The 17,932-nt window shown below is 37.6% G+C and overlaps 1 long non-coding RNA gene across 1 annotated transcript; it reads left to right on the top strand.

Moving 5' to 3' along the window:
* The first annotated feature begins 7,026 nt into the window (after window positions 1-7,026).
* On the top strand, window positions 7,027-9,922 carry LOC140165411 (uncharacterized). Its single transcript, XR_011860711.1, has 3 exons — window positions 7,027-7,167; window positions 7,673-7,749; window positions 9,784-9,922. It is a non-coding gene; the product is annotated as an uncharacterized lncRNA (long non-coding RNA).
* The last annotated feature ends 8,010 nt before the right edge of the window (window positions 9,923-17,932 follow it).

Raw genomic sequence — 17,932 nt, 5'->3', positions numbered from 1 at the left:
GTAAACATGCGCGGATAAATATGTTAGGGGTGAAACATTGACCCCCCCTCCATAATGGGACAAAGTTACTATTAGACACGTACCCGAAAACTTCAGAAGTGAGTGACCCTGGGAATCTGGTGTTTAACATTACTCATAAATTCCAATACGCATTCTTGTGTTTTCCAACACCAACTGCATGGCGGGGCCAGCGGTTAAGTGAGTTACGTGGCAAATATCATGAATATCCAAAATGTATTATTTATTCTCTCCATTACTGTATTTTGAATTGTGGGGCAGGTGCAGAGAATGACAAAGATCTCGCATTCAGTTCCGATCAGTGTAACGCCCCCCGTTCGAAGTGAAATTAATTTTCAAGGCAGCGGGCTGAATGACGTAAGTAAATGAAGTGGACACTATGGGGGAGAGTGGGGTAATCCCGAACACATTTTCATTTAAGCCTATTACTACACATTAAAACAACGTAAGATAGCATAAACCATACCAATAGAGTGGGATTACCCGCCGTTCCCCTATTTTCATGATAACACATGAGCCTAGAGCTCTTTTCATGTTCATGTATAAATACGCGACCTTCAATGGTCAACAAATGGTTAGCTACCGGCCCATTGAAATTGTTTATTTGCATAATAAATACAATATTGATCACGCTCAAATTTTAGGCTCAAAATACATTTTTATTTTTTAGTCCAAATATTTCTCATGATGTTGATATACATGTGAATTGTAATATCACAATTTACTACTAATAATAAAGAAGCGGCAGATTTGATCCATATGTTTAAAAACCATTAAATTTGTAATACTTGATTCAGAGTTCTTTTTTTTTCTGTGAACAACAGCAGTATACGTTCTGTGCATTGAGAGTGTTTACAGTCCATTCTTTCAAAGCGGGCACATTTCATTTCATGACGTCAAACTTTTTTCTAGGTCAAATCTGTCTTGTTCAAAGGAACTCATCACTTACAGTTGGGTTTTGCGGAATATCAATTTTAAACGTCTTATTTTCTCAAAAAGGAGTCATTTTCATTGTCCTCATAATAATTAGCTTGCCAATGATATGATGTTGGCCGAGCAATATATATGCCCTTTAATAAGCTTAGTTTGCCTAGGTATGAATTGGGATATTTCTCATTTCATTCATGTTTTTAAAACAGTTTAGAAAAAACTTTTTAGGTTGTCAAACATTTTGACCCCCCCCCCCCAAGAAAAAAATCTTGAGTTTCCAAAACTAGGGTCAGTATTCTTTTACAGTAAAACCAAACAAAAACCGCTTTTCCAGATTTTAGGGTCAGTCGGATGAGGGCAATTAAGTAACTTTTTTGTTGCGTTAGGCCTATCATCTGATCATGTGTTATGCCTACCTTTATAGGTTACAATGTCATTATGATATCCGCAGGAAGTAATCGGAAATTAAGATCATTCACTCTTCTGTTATTACAGGCATCTAACTCGACGGTTAACCTGGTTAAAACAGGATATGGTTCATAGGCCTAATGGAAGTGAACTTCATGGTTGGATGGTTCCATGCCCGTATAGGCTATACGTATTGCAGGACTAGGGAAAGAGGGTGTTCGCCTGGGGAGGTAGACCCACCATCACGTGATTCTCATCAAGAACATGCCCCCCCCCACTGTACACCAATCCAAGAAGCATCTACCAAGGATTATTAAATCAGGATGTGACACTTCGTAATTTGCATGTGTCCAATTCATATGTTAATAGCATATTGTTATTAAAATGATGGTCTGACCTGGCCAGAGGGCGTTAATATAATAGACGTTTGATCAAGGGACAGAGTAGTTGCCGTTTGTATCGGCTACCGAACGAATGCACATTCCGACCAGACATGTGCCGAACGTACATTTTAAAGTATTTGCATAACTCTTTTGCATGAAACTGTAATTGTCATCTAAAACAAACAAACAAAAACAATATTATTTTAAGTTTTAATTTAAAAAAAATTACCCTATTTTACTACGGTAAATTCAGATGGCGGTAAATTACCATGTAAATTAACCGGTAATTTACCGACTCACAACACTGACATGAATACAAGTTTTAGTATTATTTGATAATATTATTTCCTCTATCGTTTGATGTACAATGGTACAGGTGGGGGGGGGGCAAAATAGTTTTGTACTTAATATGAGGGTGGGGTCATAACAGTTTTAGGTCCATTAACTTGTGAGACCGGGGGTCAACAAAGTTTTGGGTTCACGAAGAGGGGATAGGGGGGTTAAAAAATTTGTAACACGAAAAAATATATTGTCCCCCACCAAAGTATTTCTGAACACTCCCTAAACTTAGTTGATTTTCAGCAAATGTTATTTTTCAGTGAGTTTTGCTTTTATTCTGTGTTAAATTATGGCAAACGGAAACAATCAAAATATGATGTAGCAAGGAAACAAATACTATAATCGCTCCTGGGTGTCACCCATGCATACTTTTTGCATACCGGCGGTAGGGGCCTATTGCCAATCACAAAGTTTGAAATTGTAATTGTTTAATGTAGGCTACTCCCTAAACAGAATACGTTTATAGGCACGCTGGCGAAGTGACGTATTTAAATCGGATTAACTACCATAACAATAGATGAATACAAGTTTGACTATATCGCCCGCACTCACGTTCATGCAGTAGGACCTACCGATGCATTGAACCATAGATGTCAAAGAAATGCTAATCACTCATGCACCTGTAAGATTAGTCTCTTTGAAAAGAACGGTATTGTATTCAATCTATTATATGATTGAAGACAGGTACAGACGGCTGGACGTGAGCCTATGATTTTTTTTTCTGGGGTCTTGTGGTGTACGCTGGTTATCATCGATGTTGAAGTGCCTATAATAGTTCAATGTAAGAAAATGAGCCAATAGACGTGATGAATAAAGATCGGATTTTTGGATTATTAGTGGCGGTATACAATTAAATGCCAAAATTACGGTGCTTTTCTACTTTTCAACAATAATTCATACTGGCAGGCTACACCAATAAGTGTATTAGTGCAGATTGATATTTTTCGGGATACTTTTCCACAGGGAGGAAGCACATGGCAAAAACTATTGCCGCTTGGGTGCCATTTTGGAAGGTCACGTGATTTTTGACTTCAAATACTCACTGTATTTCATTTCTTATGCTTGTCGTATATTTCCTTTGTATTATCGATAGTTAGTCTCAATTTCGACATTACTATATCAACAAGACATTCCATTATCAAATTAAAAGACTTTCTTGAAGAAACAAATCACTGTGGCCTGATGGGATCATAGTAGTTGACCCACTTCCGCCCGGTCTAACCTTGCTTGGGGGCGCTTTTTACTATCTTCAACAGGTTCGATTCGCTAAACTTACGACACCTTTATGTGGTGACCTCAATCACATGGGCTGAGTAAGAGTTGATGTGAATTATTCATAACCGATCGATACCTTGCCTCACTTTGTTGAGAGCAAGCCAACAAAATTTCCATAGGTTTGCGTGGCTAAATAAAAGCCGTGAATTTAGTGTCACCCCCCTGCATCTACTGTACTTGGCCCTCTATTGACGGAACCACAGATGTACCAGTGCGGGAGATTTAATATGTTCAATCAATTCGTGATCGTCCCGTGTATTGAAAATCACTGCTGTGTATAATTCTGTATAGCACACTAACAAGTAATTCGTGGAACCCCAGACCTTGGGACACCACAGTTTACGTTATAGACGAATCCAACGAGCCAAGTCATGGTCAGGATTTGGTCGGCCATCTTTGGGTAGCCGCTAGCACCAACCTGGTGTTTTGAGTGCCCAATTGTGCAAATAAAAGCCGCCTAACACCTAGAGAAGATGCAAGGATGAGGAGGGTTAATAGAATAATATATACAATAGAGATAATTCCGCAGGTAATCCCGTCGCATCTATTCATACATAGTCCTTTTGTTCGCAAGTACATCCATTTGTAGCGTTTGATATGGTGTATGCATAGATACCGCGTGTAGTTAATCCGATTATTATATGGCACTTCAACAGCGAATAGACCATGTAGAAGCTGTGTGTTTTGCCGAAGGGAACTGTATTGTGTTGTAAACTTAAATCATTCTTTTGTCTACCTGTGCTTTCGGGGAACGTGTAACACGGGTGATGGAATGCAGTTTAAAATTTCCGCCAAGGCCGAATCATTTCACATTTTGGGCGCATTGTAGCCTACGGCTACCAACTAAAGGCTGCTAGTCAGGTGTAGGAATGCGTGGATTTGGATTCGTCTATACGTCGAAGACACCGCAGTAATGGCGTAGACGGATTGTGTTTTTTACCTTAAAATCGACATCGCTATGCTTGTCAGAAAAAAATAGGGCGAACACTGCTGGCACCGCTCTCCCGGCCGCAAATTATTTTACCGTAGTTAACATTTGAATAGGGAGCCCCTTTAACGGGTTAGGCAATTTTAAATCGATTTGCGAAAAGTTTTTGATACGTTCATTAATTTCTCAAACAGTAAAATTCCAGATTAACAAATAATGGTTCAAATGAAAGCCATTATTGGGGGCTAATTGTTGTATCACTTTGAAAGGCCTGACACTAATATAAACATTTGTTTCGGTGACCCAAGTTCATGGTCATTTCTGCTCACGCCCTTTTTACAGATGGCCGGGAATTTCATATTTCGGTTTCAGCGATTGCCCGAAAAAAGGTGGTATGTTTTTGAAAAGCGTTTCCGCTTGGAATGTAGATAGTTATTGTTGCTATTACTCTTCGCGATTTTCTTTTATGCACTCTTTAGCCGACAATTTTCAATGCATTTCACACACTAGAAATGTCGCTTGCATAAATACCGATATTTTTAACAGTATCGTTTTTGTTAACCAAAATACCATCCACATTAATTAGTTCCCAAGACTCTGATGAAGCCATAGATACCAAATCGGGTTGCAGGTGATGAACAGATTTTAAACTAGAATCAAAAGAACCAGCGTAGGCCCTCTCAAAATGTACTTTTTTAATATATCGCGTTGTGATAAAAAGGACTGCTTTTTCCTTCTTTTTTATAACAAGGAAAAGTTTTACTTACCCCAAACTTCTCACGTAGTGTTGTCTCAATGTCCGTTGCTGGTTGGTGTTATTCCGATTAAGCGATTTTCATGATTTAGGCCTACTTAGCCTACATTTGACCAAATATTTGCCCACACAATGTACGAATATATTCCAAAAATGGCGCTGCATTCGGTGTCACATTAACGACAAGGTTATACTAAGATGTGTGAGACTTTCTGACACTATATTCACGGTTTTTCTACTAGCTATTCAAACCTATGACAAATTTGGCTGTCACATCGGGGTGAAAAATGGCATAGGTAACCTCAAACTTGCCCCTCGATAAAGGTTGGCAATTGAAGCAGGCGTTAGTTTAGCGAACTTTGCCTGTTTAATGCGAGTGCAAGCGAAGCCCGGACTGTGAAGGTTTCCGCATACCGTATATGGGTTTAGGTTAGGCCTATATCATCACCTCTAGGCCCTATGATTTAATTTTCGAAAAGAAAGCCTAATCCCGGAGCTTAATCAATTGAGAAGGGAATGGATTTTGTCTTAATAATATCAAAATTAATACTTGTCGTCCATAACAAGAAGGAATGCCTCACGGTTTTTTGATATGCAGCTATAGTATTTTAATTGATTACACTGAACATGAAGCTATATCCCTAGCTTCATGTACTGAACATATGCAGACCCGGCCTTCTACACGTACCACATTAGATTGTGTTTACAAGAAATGATAAGCGCCGCCTCCATAAAGTTTCCTATGCCTTTGATGATAAAATATTATCTACAACCACCACCTGTGTGATTGAAGGTGTTTCTTTTATCTATTGACCTCAAAGAAAGAGTTGAAATTATCATATTGCCGTCCCTGACCTGTTTCCACACATTATTAATGAGTCGCTAAGGGACCGTGCCTATTGTTATGTTTCAGTGAATACGTATGACCACTACACAGTTCAATGGCCTTATGGCGGGCGTTTTAAAAGGACCGTCCCTGAGCACAACATGATGCGTGCATGGGAATATTTCCGGGCAAGGAACAATAGAGACAAATTGCCTGGCAATGACGTCACATGTAATCACAGTCTAGAGTGTGGTCATTTATAGTACGATCAGTACGAAAAGTCCAATTGATGCGATTTTTAATGTATTTTCTAAAATTAAAAGAACCCCTTTTTAGCGGGAATTTTTGTAAGTTACACAGCTAAAGTTGTGAAAGGGTTGAAAGACTACAATATTACGGCATAAACAAGAATATGTTTGTTTGGTCTTTATTAAGGGTAGAGGTATTGTTAGTCGAAGCAGGCAAAAATTATCTAAATAAATGTATTATTGGAAAAAAACACAAAAAACTGCATTCTACAAATTATATACTTTGAAAACTTTTATTGTTGTTAAGTTTTACAAAAGTGTTGTTGTTTCAGCCCTCTTTACAACACCACTCAAGAACCACAGAACCTACAAAAGTATTATCTGTGATATTTGAATTCTTCTATACGCTCGCTATGAAATGTTCCAGGCCCGTATTTTTTTTTTTTGGGGGGTGCTGATTTTGAAAAAGTGGACCTTTTTGTTTTAAAATTTTGACCTTTTTGGACTGGGGGCGGATTTGGACATTTTTGGACCAAACAGGGATTTAAAAAAACTTCTATTTTTTTGCTAGCTACGCTCGCAAATGGGACTTTTTGGGTCAAAAGGGGGGACTTTTTGTACCTTTGGCATTGGGGGGGGGGGGGGGGCGTCGCAACCCCTGGCTCCGGGCCTAAAATGTTCTATACAATTTTTGCCAAAGCTCACTACCATTCGCAAGATGCTGTGAACTACCAAATCGCAACAGTTTATCATGAATAGTTGCTAACCTTAATGTATTATATAGCAAACTATATTTAATTGCTGTCGCTAAAGGAAGCTGTAGAAAGTTGATTCTCTTTATAAATCCGTTTTGGGGTCATTAAGCCTATCACATGCACATAATATATCGTTTAGCTCTTTTGGGTGACATCCAACAACCTACACATGTAGGCCCTATGTACACCCTTGTTATTCAGTTTGTGGTCTAGTCACATTTGCGTGTGCTCGGAGAAATACTTGCTCTGCATGCCAGAGGCTTCTTGTTACAACTTCTAGGTTTTCATAAGGACATTCATCAGGTTAGCCTGTGAGAAATGTTATGTGTGAGATATGACAAGGATCACCACATGTCATTATGTTATTTGTTTACGAATTCTTCGTATTTGGTCAGATGTTAGGTCAATGTAGTGAAAACTCGGTATTTTTATGTCTCATGGTGGGCAATTCTTCCCAAGAATATGCAGATTAGATCCGCATTTCGTTTAAGTCACTCTTTTGGTGTATTTTAGTTGAAACCAAAGTAAAATTGCATTCATGCAGTGTGTAAACCAAAACACCATTTTTTCAGTAAGTTGCAATTTGTCACTAATTGGATGACAAACAACGGCTTGTGGACTCTTTAATATAAAAGTTCGTAAACAAAATAACATAGGCTATGTCATTATATTGAACCAGGGCATTTCTCACACATGATAGTTCATGTTTACTGTTCAACAGGGGCTAACCCCGGGGGGCTAACCTGGAAAAAAGTCGCTATGGCCCCTTAAAGTAACCATAATAATATTGTTTTTGTTTAATTTACAGTAATTAGATTTATCATTCACTGAGCATCATGAATCTCTTGGTCTGGAGTGTAGCCTTCCTTTCTATCCTGTCAGCTGGTAAGTAATACAAGATGTAATTACGTTGTCTCCGCCTTCAACAGAGTTTTCATTTTCACCTCATTTCATGAGCTGTCTGAGGTTTTTTTTTTTATTACTGAGGTGGCCATGCACATATATAACAGATTGTCTTATTATCATGATTATCTATTTTGTTATTGCTGTGCGTTTCATGCCAATTATATGACCGAATAATTTGGCTATTTGATTTTTCCCTAACAATCATGAGTTAGCCTTAAAAGTAGTATAGAGGGTTGAGTAGCCGGTGTTTCGTCCATATATTTGATGTCTAAACTTTGGTTTTGATGATCGGTGCTTGGGCGCTGTCTTTTGCCTCTGTCACAAATAGACGGACCGGTCAACGTATACATCGCCGTATCCGGTGGCGAAATCACCAGTCCGGCATAAGATTTGGGGTGGTGGCCTCACATGAACGTATTTGTAACGAATATAGCCGTTTCGTCCGATTTCTGTTCGTTTCGCTATCCCAGTTCGCTATTCGTTGTGGCCGGTAACTGCAGGCGTCCTATGTCTGTCCAATACGTATTCGTTCAACGTCCAGCAAATGACCCGGGGCAAAAGACCGGCGAATCCGTCCCATATTAGCCAGTAATGCATCCGTCGGCAAACCAGCTTATTTTTGTTAGTTTGGGTACATGCTGAACTCGAATCTGTTGTCTGCCAAGCAATATTTTAAGACCATGGCCCTCAAAAAGACCAAAGGATCCCATAGGGGGCAAAATTTATTTTTTTATTCCAAGAACGCTTTCAAATTATTCGTCTGGCCCCACGGATCCCAGAAATGTAATGTTTGTGCGTGTAAGACCTATGCGATAAGACGTTAGTCCTATATGGGGCACAAAAGGTCACAGATCGAGTTGATTGTTGTGTATGGGTCAAAAGTCAAAGTTGCTCAAATTTAAGTAAAAGTTGAGGCAAATTGTTCTCCAAGCTAAGAGGTTTCAGAAAAAGAATAGTTTGCACTATCTGCGATGTCTAGTTAGCATATTACATAGCAAAGAGGGACTTTTGCACACTGACAACCATTTACCAAAACAAAATATACAAAACATCGTTCCAGTCCCAAACTCTCGGCGCATGCAGGCTTCAAACCCCAACACTCAACCATCTACTGCTTGTAAAGAAAAACGCAAATGGACCCAAATATGTGGTGGGATCAAGCAAAATCAGTCTGAAGTCGGGCACATTCAATTTTCAACTTTTTTATGATTGTATGAAGCATTTTCAAAGCTACATTTTGCAGATAACCCCATTGAAATTGAACATTTAGTTCCAAAATATTCGACTTCCGACTGATTTTTCTCATGATCAGTCATGTCTACGTCTGTCATGAAATATACAACAACTACCTATTGCATGTTTGAAACGTTTCTTGAGCTCGATATGTTTATTAGGGTGCACACCAGTAAATAGTCCCCATTGACTTTCTGTACAAACACGGTCCGGGAAAACATCATTTTCTTGACTTCAGAGCGACTCAATTCTTCAGAATTTACACTTTCTGCAAGTTGTAGGTCAGATAAAGACATCCAGTGAAGAGTAATATACGGAGTCCAGTGACTTTTTCCAGAAAAATGCCGACTAGATATATAGCCCATACAAATAGCTTAGTGTTTCTGAAATGTAACACATTTTGAAAGTTTAGCCAAATCGTCATAAAAAGTCGGATCCTGCTCATGTTTCACAGACAATCTATATATTTCCCAGGCCTATAAATAAGGATTAAATAGGAATCAGGACCTATATAATAGTTGGGTTTTAAGCCTTTTCTAATGTATTACATTAAGTCATATGGCACTTTCTCACTTTTCGAAACACTGATTTCTCAGGGTGTAGGAGACTTGTATTTACTGGTTTGCACTCTGTAGGCCAACATACCATAGGCATGATAGGAGCTGAAATCATTTATTAGGGCTGTACCAAAGCCATATTCTTGATAGAAAGCGACCTCTCATACTCTTATAGTTTTTTTATCGCTTTCTGTTCCTCTTTCATTGCATTTTGTCTCTTCAGCAGGATTAGTAGAAGCACAGATACAGATGTGTTACTACTGTGGGTATGTCACTGGTGTAGAGGACACCTGTACAGATGAAAACTTGAATTCAACTTCTGCACTCGATGATGCAATCGAATGTACAAATGGTGGCAAATGCTTTGTAAGTATCCGTTATTTGGGCACGTTCACACACCGACATCGCCTGGCTAATAATTACTTTGTCAGCAGAGATACTAAAATAAATACCCGGGATCGATACACGTGGATTTGCTATGCACGAGTTTGATATGAGAAGAAAATCTTTGGATACCGGTGTAGAAAATGATGAATATCTCCCGTAAATGATTTCGTATAAAGAAACCAGATGTGGTTCCTTGCACATGAATATATATTTTGAACAGATATGATAGTCGTTAGCTTGCGCTTTGAGACAGTAGCTTGTGTCTTGAGTCAAAAACTGACAATAATTCCGCAATAATTCTGATTTATATGTGCCGAATTATATAGCGCAGTGTATAGGCCAATCGTGAAGGTTGTCTAAAAGAATATGACCTATGGCATACCATGCTTGACTGACACACAGCGAGGTCAGTCACCGAGGCAATTGTCAGTAGCCTTAGTCAGATGTCCTTTGGCCTATAAACTATTAAACAGGTCGATATGTATAATGGCCATGTGTGGCGGTGGATTCAATCTACCATGGCGATTTCTGCCATGAAGATATCGGGGCGATGTCACTGTGGTTCATGTATATGGATTCGAGGGAGAGGGGTCGCAGTGCATTCGCTTCTGGTACATGGGCGGGAGGGGAGGCAACAGTGAGCTGTTTTACACGACAAGCAATTTGAGACAATTTTGTTGAAATCGAAGCATTTTTAATTTTGGCCCCTGTGTGCCCCCCCTAAAAAAAAAAAAAAGACCACCCCATGATTTGACCTTTTTGCTTATAACTCAATAACGGTATGTCGCAGGTAGTTTAAACTTTTTCTGAATCCTTGAAATGGGAGGAATAATATGGTGTGCCTTTTAACAATTATTCGAGCAACTTTGAAATTTGAATACTGTGTTGACCTTTGACCTTGAATATGGCCGGAGTGCCAGGAATTATTTTGGCAACATCTTAAATGTGTTATAGGATCATAAAAGGAAGCTAAAACCAAGTGTGGTTGAGTCCTGCGGAGATGTACATTAAACCCTGGTATATCCGGAACTAAATGGTCAAGGTTTTGAACCGTGAAAAGAGAGAAATCAGAAAACACATTCCAGCGCTCAACCGTGATCAAGGACTTGAGCTCTCTCTAGTCTTAATTATATAATGCCCTGATCCGATCAATAGAAAAGACACCAACGGTCGACAGCAGTAGTAGTAGTTTAAAAGGTCAGGGCAAGTAGGCCTATATGGGTAACGGGTGTTGGGTAATTAGAGATAGTCACAAGAACCACCCAACCCGAGAACCGCGAAATCTAGTTTAAGATCACCATTATTCACCATGAAATATTCTTCTATAGGTATAAAAAAAGAGTATAATAGGCTTCATTTTGTAGTGGTAACCGATTTTGATAACGCATAGTTGACAGTAATATTTTGATGTAAATATTAACGACGTAACTTAATATTTGGATTTTTTTCTTGATGTATTGCTTTGTCGACAACTTGCCGACGTCGGATCTTAAGATTTGACGATTGTCGACAATGAAAATTCTACTCGACAACAGCCCTAGCAGCAACGCAAATTAACTTCCTCATTTCAGGTTCTCCATTTACGAACGATGCCAGCAAAAGACAGATGTTACAAAACAAATTTGGTATATAAACTCAGTGGCGTACCGTGGCCGCCCCAACCCCGGGGGGCTGAAGAAAATTCAATTTTGCCGCCCCTTCCTCAACAGCCCGAAAAGGTAGACCCAATTTTTTTCTCGGTCGTTTGAAAAAGTGAAGAGCAAAAAAAAAAAAAAAAAAAAGGGGTTTCAGGCGCAATCGCCCTAAAAGCACCACATTTTTCAAAATTTCCGCCCTTTTTAATTTACTATTTCTTTTTGCCGCCCCTTCGTTTTTGCCGCCCCTGTTTTTGCCGCCCCTTCTTCTTCCGCCGCCCCTTCATTTTGGCCGCCCCTGCTTTTACCCCGGGGCTGGCGCCCCTAAAGCCCCCCCCAAAAAAATACGCGCATGAAACTGATACAGCAAGCAATGGCGTAGATTTCTTTCTTTCTTTTTTTGCAATGGTGGGGGTTGGAACAAAATTCTTCAAGTAGGCCTAAAGTCATGATAGTGAATCCAGCTCCTTTTGGTGACGGAATATATTTATGGAAAATATTTCCATGTTCGAAAGATAAAATGGTGAAATATATAGTTGCTCAAGTAGAACAAATTTTGTGTTATGAGCGCAAAAGGTACTTTTTAGGCTACAGTGCCCAAATATGAGGTTAATAATGGTCAAAAACCATACACATAAAACTTTGATCAGCTCGTAATCGGCAGCTCTTATTATAAAATAACATCGCAGATTGATATCAAAATATTTGATTTTGAGAATTGTCTTGTGACATCTCGCCAGAAGCATCATCTTTCTTATACTTCGTCTACTCCTTTTTAACACACAAAATATAGATCAGATAGATCAACGAATATAACTCTTAACATGGTTCTACTTTTCGGCGAAGTGGTAAAAGCCTAACATATCCCGCCTATTACGAGCTGATCAAACTTTCGGCCTATGCCTACAGACTAGACGCCAACATGGGGGGGGATGGACCACCCCCTTCACCCATTATCAAAATATGGGGGGATTCAATGCCTATGACAGCAAGTGAAAAAGTGAGCAAAGTTGAATTAGTATTGCACTATAACTATAGTGCTCAAGGATCAACCTATAGTGCTCCAGGTGCAACCTATAGTGTTCCAGGATCAACCTATAGTGCTCCAGGATCTACCTATAGTGCTTCAAGAGCAACCTATAGTGCTCCAGAAACACTGTAATAGTTCTAGTACTCCTGGATCTTATTAGGCATGTATTACTCCTGGAACATAAAAATAGTAGGCTTATACTGTGTGTTAGGCTTACATGATACACTTTGACTGACTGGTGAAATCGTTTGTCATTATTGCTTTGTCAGATGCAAATTTAGCTTCGCATCAGTGTTACGGGTGTAATTACGTAGATGGTGTAACAGAAGATGTTTGCTCACCAGGATACTTTGACCCGAATGCAACTAGCATACATGTAGCCAAGACATCATGCGATGGTGAATGCTATGTGAGTACATAATTACCCCAGGGGGGGGGTATTTGAAAAAAAGTACTTTCTTGCAGTTGTTTACCTCTGATCATAATTGTTTTATAGAAGACAATAATTGAATCCAAACGGTTACATTTCAGCACGTCATATCAAAGCTGGGCACCCCATTCCTTTTTAAAGGATTTTCTTTTGAGATACATATTGTTGAAACTATCATTCTTTCTTGCAGTTGTTTACCTCTGATAAGGCGACCAGCAGGGGATGCGCTACTCAGCCACCTTCAGGAGTGACCGTTACTTGTGGTCAAGATGGTGTCCAGTGCTGCAAAGGTGACCTGTGCAACGGTGCAGACTTTGGTAGCAGTGGTGCTGCAATCATGATAGGAATACCTACTATGATAACTGCGTTGTTTCTGACCATAGTATTACTCTACTGAATTGTAATGCCTCATGTTTTGTTTCATTCTCAATTATCTTGAAAACGATGGTATTTTTTTTCCCTTTTTACGTATGAGGACTTCGATATTATAACGGTTTAAATATTGACAAAATTGCCAGCATCCGATACCATGTTCATAGTAGGCCTATTGTATTTTGAAATCTCTTGGCAGATGGGCTAGGCTTTAAATTACGACGGGAGTTCATAACAACAATTGTAAGTTTTTAGCGGGTTCGCCGCGCCGTCGGATAAGTTTAGAGCTGTCTAAACTTGTCCGACGGTAAACCCGCCAAAATTTACTCATTCTCTGGATGGCAGACTTATATAATATGGAGATAAGTCAGATTTAATACATTGTGCTTTTCCATTTGAACTCTAGTCCTAAGGAAAATCATGAAAATTGTGGCATCCCAACCAAAATCAGGTTTTAATAATTCCAAAATAATTTGATCCAAAAACAGTGGAAAAGTATGGAAGATTTTTACAATGTTTACATGTGAAGACAAAGTGTGTCAAATCCAACCGTATCTCAAATTGTGTCCGCAAAAATTAAATATTGTTTTGTTTAAGAGCTACTGCCTGTTTTTATTTTTTTTTGAAGATCGCTTATAAATCAGTAAATATAGGCCTATTGAAATAAAGGGACCTACCACCATTTAGCTGAAATATTAATCTTTCTTAGCATGTAAATTATTTCCGTCGACAACGAATGAAACACTTGCCTTGCCTTGAGTAAAACTAATTAAAAACAAAACATTATCAAAGAAATTTTTAGGGAGTAATTTTCCATACCACAATAGCTCTAAGCCATTGTGTGTGTCCAAGGCCATACTATTTTTGTATACACGATACAGTAGAATGGCTGCTCCTTTTACCATTTGTCTTCCCATGTTAATCCAGATAACAAAATGTTAATTTAAAGTCTTATTGCAAATGAATTTTTATTTTTAGGATTTAGCTTTGAGCAATGGTGACACATACCATGTTTACAGAAAAAAATGAAAATTCTATTCCAGACATCGTCAAAATGTCAAACTTTGTATTTTTTGTATTACATTTAAGTAATTAACTGCAGTTTCTTTATTCAACATCATAACAGGTTCATACTTGACAAATTTATGGTGAATGCATAGACTTTCATTAAATATTGAAAAAAAACCAAAATTACTCATACCTAATTTGCATAATAATATCATGAATACATAATTAGCTGTAATTAGCTAATTTGCATAATTAATTACTTTTTGTGTATTTTTTTATCAATTGAAATAACTTTGTATACATGGGCAATTCCAAGCGTTGCGGAATGATGCAAACTGCCTTTGTACGAATTTCTTTTTGATGCAGCAGCCAAATATGTATTAACAGCATAAGGTGAATAGCATAATGTTGAAGTATTTTTGGTTAGTGAATGATTAAGGTAGGAGAAACTTTTCCAAACCACCCTAATTTCCTAATTTGCATATGCAAAGTTCGCGTTGCGGAATGATGCGCACAGGACCAGTATTTTTGCACTAAAACATTTTAGACAAACTCTGTGAGTTTAGTAATCTGAGATATTAAATTTGCCACTTAATCTAAAGCTTAGGATGTAAACTGACAATTGTCAGTATTGATTTAAAAAAATTTGGGCATCGTCTCTTTATGCCAAATTTTCCGACACTAGGTCACGCTATGGAATGATGCTGTGTGTAAAATCCCATAGAAAATGAAAAGCAGTCCATGTTTGAAAATAAAAATAAATAGATCAATAAATTTGAGTAAATTGTGTTTTATATACTTGGCTACTTATGTTAGCTGACAAATATCAATATTTATCAAAAAGATATTCATCACCGATTTTTTTAAATCAGATAACTTGTGTTGCATGGTCACATTTTGAAACTAAAATTATGTCAACATTTTGCTAGTCTAAAATTCTTGGAAGTGAAATTTAGCACTGGGTGTTAGCCATATGATGTAACATAACAACTATCACCATCTATCAAGAAATAATCATCACTGTTTTTATTTTATCGTAAATTTAAAGAAAAATCCTTGCAATCCATGAATCCTTATGGCGTTATGGAATGATGCAGGGGTTTTGTGGAGTTATGTCACTTACAATGGTTCAGGCAATGCTGAAACATCAATTACTGTAAAGATAATTCTGTGCAATGCATTTCAGAAAGTTCTAACCCAAAATTGTGAATATTTTTTTCCAAACGGGCACATTATGAATTATGCATCATTCCGCAACGTTGCGGAATGATGCAACTTTAATTGGTCGTTACTGCCGCAAACTAGACTTTTTGAAAATTATTTTTGGGTCATTGGATAGGGATGAATAAATTTGCTTTGCATTCTAGTTTCAATGAAAATCAACCTTATTTTAAAATTGCAGTGGTAATAAATGATACTTTTATGCTATGGAATGATGCTTTTAATCGTAAAATTGGTACTCAAACAATGCTGACGGTTACACGTTATAAAATTTGAAAATTTCTGGTGTTTATATTTTGAGCTACTTATAAACTTTATATTCACATGCATAATTTGTTTCCAAAATTTTACAGTACAGAGCAGTTGCTGTGTTTTTAGTTTTGCTGCTTTTACCAGTCAAGAATATGCAAATTTATGCAAATTAGGATGTTTTTCTAACAATGGACACCATTTCCTCCTAAAAAGTATGTTTTCAGAAAATATAGCTTTTTAGCTACAATATGAGACCAAAATCACATACTTGACTTGATTTTTAAATTTTGACAATTTGGGCGAGGTTGCTTGGAATTGACCACATATGTGTGCAAAAAAACCGCACCCTGATATCATGTACGGTTTTCTATTGGCATCAATTTTGCATATTAATTAGCTGAACTTAGTCATTTTTTCACCTTTAATTTGTCTGCAGATTGGCTGAATGATAGATTTTTAAATTTTGTTTTCTTTAACGAAGTACGGAAAGATAGGCATTTAACCTGTGATAACTTTTCAAGCAAGGGTCCAAATAAACACTTTGTTACATTGGGCCACATTTTGTGACACTTTGTTACATTGGGCCACATTTTGTGATACTTTGTAACATTGGGCCACATTTTATGATACTTTGTAATATTGGGCCACATTTTGTGATACTTTGTTACATTGGGCCACATTTTATGACACTTTGTAATATTGGGCCACATTTTGTGACACTTTGTAACATTGGGCCACATTTTGTGACACTTTGTTACATTGGGCCACATTTTGTGATACTTTGTAACATTAGGCCACATTTTATGATACTTTGTTACATTGGGCCACATTTTATGACACTTTGTTACATTGGGCCACATTTTATGATACTTTGTTACATTGGGCCACATTTTGTGGTACTTTGTTACATTGGGCCACATTTTATAATACTTTGTTACATTGGGCCACATTTTGTAACACTTTGTAATATTGGGCCACACTTTGTGACACTTTGTTACATTGGGACACATTTTATGATACTTTGTTACATCTTGTGACACTTTGCTACATTGGGCCACATTTTGTGATACTTTGTAATATTGGGCCACATTTTATGACACTTTTGTTACATTGGGCCACATTTTATGATACTTTGTTACATTGGGCCACATTTTGTGATACTTTGTTACATTGGGCCACATTTTGTGATACTTTGTAATATTGGGCCACATTTTATGATACTTTGTTACATTGGGCCACATTTTGTGATACTTTGTAATATTGGGCCACATTTTATGATACTTTGTTACATTGGGCCACATTTTATGACACTTTGTTACATTGGGCCACATTTTATGACACTTTGTTACATTGGGACACATTTTATGACACTTTGTAATATTGGGCCACATTTTATGATACTTTGTTACATTGGGCCACATTTTGTGATACTTTGTAATAATGGGCCACATTTTATGATACTTTGTTACATTGGGCCACATTTTATGACACTTTGTAATATTGGGCCACATTTTATGACACTTTGTAATATTGGGCCACATTTTGTGACACTTTGTAATATTGGACCACATTTTGTGATACTTTGTAATATTGTGCCACATGTGACTTTGTTATATTGGGCCATATTTTATGACACTTTGTTACATTGGGCCACATTTTATGACACTTTGTTACATTGGGCCACATTTTATGATACTTTGTTACATTGGGCCACATTTTATGATGCTTTGTTACATTTAGCCACATTTTATGACACTTTGTAATATTGGGCCACATTTTATGATACTTTGTTACATTGGGCCACATTTTATGATACTTTGTAATATTGGGCCACATTTTATGATACTTTGTTACATTGGGCCACATTTTGTGACACTTTGTAACATTGGGCCACATTTTGTGACACTTTGTTACATTGGGCCACATTTTATGATACTTTGTTACATTGGGCCACATTTTGTGACACTTTGTTACATTGGGCCACATTTTATGATACTTTGTAATATTGGGCCACATTTTGTGACACTTTGTAATAATA

Source organism: Amphiura filiformis, chromosome 12 (assembly GCF_039555335.1).
Source record: "Amphiura filiformis chromosome 12, Afil_fr2py, whole genome shotgun sequence".
Taxonomy (NCBI): Eukaryota; Metazoa; Echinodermata; class Ophiuroidea; order Amphilepidida; family Amphiuridae; genus Amphiura; species Amphiura filiformis.
The sequence above is the reverse complement of the archived record's forward strand: the minus strand, read 5'-3'. Positions and strand labels throughout refer to the sequence as shown.